Consider the following 6000-nt stretch of genomic DNA (forward strand, 5'->3'; position numbering starts at 1 on the left):
AAGAAAGGCATCATTGAGGAGATACCAACTGGTGAAGCAACAGAATGGTGTGTGAGGATGGTCATTGTTGCCAAGAAGTTGGGTCAGCCCCAACACACTGTGGACTTTCAACACCTCAATACCTCCTGCAGGAGAGAGACACATCACACCCCTGCTCCTTTTGACATGATCTCAGGGGTACCTTTACATTCCTTTAAGACATTGGCAGATGCGCATTGGAGTTTCCACCAGGTGGAGTTAGTTGAAGAAAGCCACAGACTCGCAACCTTTATCACTCCCTGGGGGCGTTCAGAAGAACGCCCATGGGACACTGTTCAGCTTCAGATGCCTACACCAAGAGGTTTGATGATGCCATCAAAGATATTCTTCAAAACACAAGTGTGTGGATGATACTCTTCTGTATGACAATAGCATCGAAGAGGCCTTCTGGCACACATATAATTTCTTGGAAAAGTGCCAAAAGGGAATAACCCTCAAGCCAAAGAAATTCAGCTTCTGCCGAAGAGAAGTGAGCTTTGTCGGATTCCAGCTGGGATGGGATTCCTATAGGCCCAAAGAGGAGAATCTAGCTGCCATATAGAGATTGCCTATGCCCAACAACCCCTCTGTCACTGACATCAGGTCATGGTTTGGCTTTGTCAATCAGTTGGTATCCTTCCTCGCCACTGCCCCATTGATGGAACCCTTCAGAAACCTCCTGAAGAAGTCTGCAAGCAAGAATGTCTATTGGGATAACAACCTACAAGAGAGATTCCACCAAGCACAGGAGGCCATATGAAAGCTGGCCAAGGATGGGCTGGTATACTATGACAAGACCCAACCTATAGCAGCCCTAACAGATTGGAGCAGAGATGGGATCAGGTTTGTTATCCTGCAGCAGTACTGTACTTGTACCTCAGCTGATGTCCCATTCTGCTGCAAGGGCAGGTGGAGTATTGCCCTATGTGGGAGCTGCCATTTGTCGCAAGCTGGGGCTGGGTATGCTGCTGTTGAGGGAGAAGCTTTACCTATCTCATGGTGTCTCAAGAAGGCCAGGCTACTCCTGTTGGGCTGCCCCAACTTACTGATCATGATTGACCACCGCCCACTGGTCAAGCTCCTGAGTGAGAGAGAGCTGAAGCTGAAGGATATACTGAACTCAAGACTCTTCCATCTCAAGGAGAAAATGCTGCAATACAGGTTCCAGGTAAGATACCTACCAGGGAAGAAGAATTACGCTGCTGACTTCTTATTACGCTTCCCTGCTCTCCATTGTGAACCAGATGACAAGGACTTTGAACTTGAAGAGGATATGACTGCCACCCTTGTCGCTGCTTTGCCCACTACCCTTGAGCAAGAATGCCTCGTACTTGATGAGGAGAGGATCAAAATAGCAGCCTCTAAAGACCCTGTATACCAGTTGTTAGTAGCTAAAGTGACAGCAAATGACTGGTGCCCACAAGAGGCACAGGAGTTGGCCTGCCTACGTCAGTTCTACTCAGTTAAGGATAGGTTATCTATGACCAAGAATACCCATGTCTGCTCATTCCAGAGGAATTTCACCCTAAAGTCATTACAGGTCTTCATGCAGGCCACCAGGGGTTGGACTCATGCTCCACAAGGCTAGGCAATCAATTTACTGGCCAGCCATAGGGTGACCTGCAGAGCCACAGGGATGGATGTGCCTCTTGTGATATACATACTCCATCACAACCTGCTGAACCATTAGTACTCACAGCACCCGCAGAATACCCATTCCAGTTGACGGTGGTGGACATACTACAGTTGGGGGGTCATATGTACATGGCCTATGCAGACAGGCTCACCCAGTGGCTAGAAGTCACACACTTTCCACATGGTACAACATCATCAAGAATTATATCTGTGTTGAGGATGTACTTCACAAGATGGGGATCACCAGAGCTAATCTCGACAGATGGGGGCACAAACCTCATTAGCGAACAGACCGCATCATTTTTCAGAAAATGGGGGGTTACGGTATGCCTTTCATCAGCACATTACCCCCAGTCCAATGGAAGGGCTGAGGCAGCAGTCAAGACTGCCAAGAGGATCATCAGGAGGCAAAGAAGGTAGCCTCTATTGCAACAAGGCATCTTTGGCAATTCTTCAGTACCTCAACACCCCTTCTAAGAGATTCGACAAGTCCCCAGCACAGCTCACCATTGGTGGGCAGCTCAGAGATGGAGTGCCAACGCCCAGACAGCATTACAAGGTGGAGAGACATTGGGATGAGGTAATCCAGAGGAGGGAACTACAAATGGCAGAGTCCCAAGAGGAGACCCAACCACTTGCTGGGACCAGGGAGCTTCTACCCCTTGTTGTGGGCTGCAGGGTAAGAGTGCAGGATCCTTTAACCAAAACCTGGGACCAATCTGGGTTGGTGGAGTCCAAGGGCAACTGACAGTATCTCATTAGGGTGGATGGAACCAGACCCCACTCCACCTCGTCCAAAAAGGCAGACAGTGCAACCCTGGTGGATGGGCGAGTATGTCATGAGTGATGTTGTGTTAACCCATGCGCATGCTTGTGACACACTGTAAAATTATATCTTCTTTGTCCCTCATGCTTGTCTTGTCTTCTGTTTTTGATAAGCCGAATTAGCTACAATTAATTTTTCAGACATGTTTTTATGCATATTCACATTGCTGACATATATGTCCTTGCATGTTGTGATACCTGTTCATTAACCATTGCTTTTTTCCTATGGAAATTTTTTTGGCAGATTTTTTTAGTGTGAATAAATGTATTTACATATTTGCTTATTGCCATCACTGATTATTTCCATCTAATATTATGCAATTCTGCCGTTCCATAATCTTAGAGGGAGATGTAGGATGGTTGAACGTGTAATGTCTGTTGCCATTCAATATGGCCGCCACCGATAAAAGATAATAGTGTACTTAAGCTCCTATTTACACTAGAATCATGTGTAAAACCCCTTTACTAATGTTTTTGGGGCAAAAATTCCATTTCTGATGCCATTTTGTTGTTTCAAGGTCATTTACAGGGTCAAAGGTCAAATTTAAAGGAAAATTAAACACAAATTACACTAAAATGCACTTGAATAAATATAGACAGATGATGTTGGGTTCTGGGCCCATGTGTTAGACATCTTTCCAGTTCTTTCACATGTTGTTGTCCCTGTTTACTGGGAATTTGATTGAAGTGTTGAAATTGGCCTTACAAAATATAGAAGGTGTAGCAGTAAATAATCATAATTATGTTAGGATACCAGCTCAAAGATACTCTTGTGGGACTATATAACTGTGTTCTGGTCCATCAAAATTAGTTCCTTTACTTTAGTTTTATAAATTATAGTTGTGATTTCAGTGGCTGCAAATTACAAAATTTCCACAATAAAAATTACAACTTGAAATCTTATTTATCAATACAAAACTCATCATCTGGCATATAGTATTAAATGTGAACCTAAACTGAAATGATCCAATTATATGTTTGATACTAACACATGCATATGATATGTACCTTTTGAAAAAATCAAAGATTAGAAAGTCAACATTGATTAAAAGTGTCCATGATCTCACCAGTGTCCAATGTGACAAGCTCTGGACCTGTCTCTTGAAGGGATTGAGAACCGTTCCCTCCTTTACAAGATTGAGAAGGGCTTTGAGATCTTGCAAGAACTTTTTCTGTATAGCAACAGAGAATTCAGGCTGTTCCAAGCTGACATCTTTGTTTGATGCACAGAGACTGGCCCTCAGCACCTCAGGTTTGGAGAGCTCAATGACCTCTTTCTCCTCTTGCTGTCCATAGAGACCCTTGGTTCCACTATCTTCCCTAAGGAATTTGATGCTGTGTTCCTGACTCTGATCAAGTGCCACGAGGGAGAACTTCTTGCCACTGTGTTGTACAACAAACTTTCCCTCTACAAATGCTTCATGGATACTTGGGTGAATCTCTGGCAAACGTGTCATGTCTCTCAAGAAGACGGTCATCCAATGGGCATAGTTTGTATGTCTAAAAGCAAAGAACCAGTGCAGGCATTCAGAGTTAGTGGCCAATCACCCAATCGTTGACCTCGTATAAAGCGGCATAAGATCAGCAGGTAATTTTGAACTGTTCTCCAGTAGCAGGTGGTGGGAGCTTCTTCAGTCAGTCTTCTTTCCCACATTTCCATTGATTCATGTGGCCCATAATTCCCTTGGTAGTACTCAGTGTATGTTTGAACTTTGAGTATACGGAACCATGCAAGTGTCAGCTGGTATGAATACTGTGTATGCTTGACATGTTTGCCACCTAGAAGAGATATTGCAACACCAGGCGTGAAGACCTATGCTAGGAAGAACATGCGCTCCCATCCAGATCCTGCCAACAGCTTTCCCCACATTCTTGGGATGCCATTTCAATATGCAGGAAACCCATTAGGTACACCATCTTGGATTCACCAACTTCATCAGGATACTTCCACTGACACTTCTTCTACTGGATATAGATGGGCAAGCCCCTACAATCACTGGAACCTGGCCAGGGTTTACAAAGTCAGTTGCCTTCATAATTACAAGCATTGAATGTTTCTGCATGGCCATAGAATATGCCTTCTCATAGAAGATAGGAAACATCCCAACTGTGGCATGTGGTCTGACATCCGCTGCACTCTGGAGATGAGAAAAAACCCTGAGTAAGTTACTGGCTTTTCTTGCAACTCCCCATCCTTGTCAACTGACACAGCATATAAATGTTCTAGCCATGCTTTTTCAGGTGCCCCTGTTTGGAGATTTTCATCAAAGGTTGGCCTGGCCAATTCCTTCCCAGTCAAAGAAAGGTTGATGTCACCAGCATATTCATCAACATAGGGCACAGCATAATCATTGTGAAGGTGAACAGCAGATTCTTCAGGAAGATCCAGGGCGAGTGGTGGAGGGTCCTCACCCATGTTATCAAGAATGAGATGGCTGGTCAGCATCAAAGTAGTACCATGAAATTCACCGCGGCCTGACTCATCCAAATTATCCACTGCACTTGTCACAAAGACTCCCCTTTTAATGTTGGTTGGACACTGCTTTAGCATAATTCTTCCTCACATCCATTACTCAATCATAAGAAACTGACATGCCCAGGACATGGAAAGTGCTGATGTTTCCTTTCTGTCGGTCATTAACATGAAGTTTCAACCCACACATACAGGGGAAAAGGAGTTTCTCTCTCTCTACGTTGATAGAGACTGGGAGTCTGGGTTGTTTGCTTAATGGCATTACTGCATATCATCTGAGAGACAGTGCAGGCAACTCTAATTCTGGAAGAGTGACTGACTTGATCATCTTGAAGCTGTTCTGCTATTGAGCTTGACCCTTCAAGTAAGACATCTGTGAGGGTAAGAAGAGGCTGAGCAACAGGCTTGGACAGACACTGTGAATTGAATGACCCATCAAAAGGTATTTGTTGCAGCAGAATGTATTTTTGCAGCATGAGACCCATACCTACAATTTTCTCTGCTTCTTCTTCTGCCACTTGAAGTAGAGCTATTTCTGCCAAAGCTGCACCAACTCTCTTCTTATGGGAGATATACACTTCTTTACCCTCGTAGTATGCTGACCAGTCAGATCCCAGTTTTTTAAGATGTTCCTTGAATCTACTAGGGTGAACATTAAGACCAGTCCATTCAGAGGCAAGTGTCTGGATAGAATCAACATACATTTTTCAACATACATTTTTCTTAATGCTGAGAGCTTGTGAGGATAAGGAGAATGGTTGAACTTCACAAATGCCACAAGCTCAGCAATTACCAGAGGGTCATATGATTACTGACAAGAAGAGCTCTGTTGTATTTCTTGGCATGGCACTTGCAGCCCGGACAGCATTCTTCACAGCAGACACATTGTGGGCAATGGTGATCTAGTGTTGCTTTAAAACTTGAACGTGTCTTTTTGGGATTGACTATGGTCTCTTCATTATCTGCTTGTTTTCTCTTGTTCAGTTCTCGCTCCATCATGTTATATCGAAAGAGTGACCGACATCCATTATGATATTTTGCCTTATTTT

This window comes from Macrobrachium nipponense, chromosome 8 (assembly GCF_015104395.2).
Source record: "Macrobrachium nipponense isolate FS-2020 chromosome 8, ASM1510439v2, whole genome shotgun sequence".
Classification (NCBI taxonomy): Eukaryota; Metazoa; Arthropoda; class Malacostraca; order Decapoda; family Palaemonidae; genus Macrobrachium; species Macrobrachium nipponense.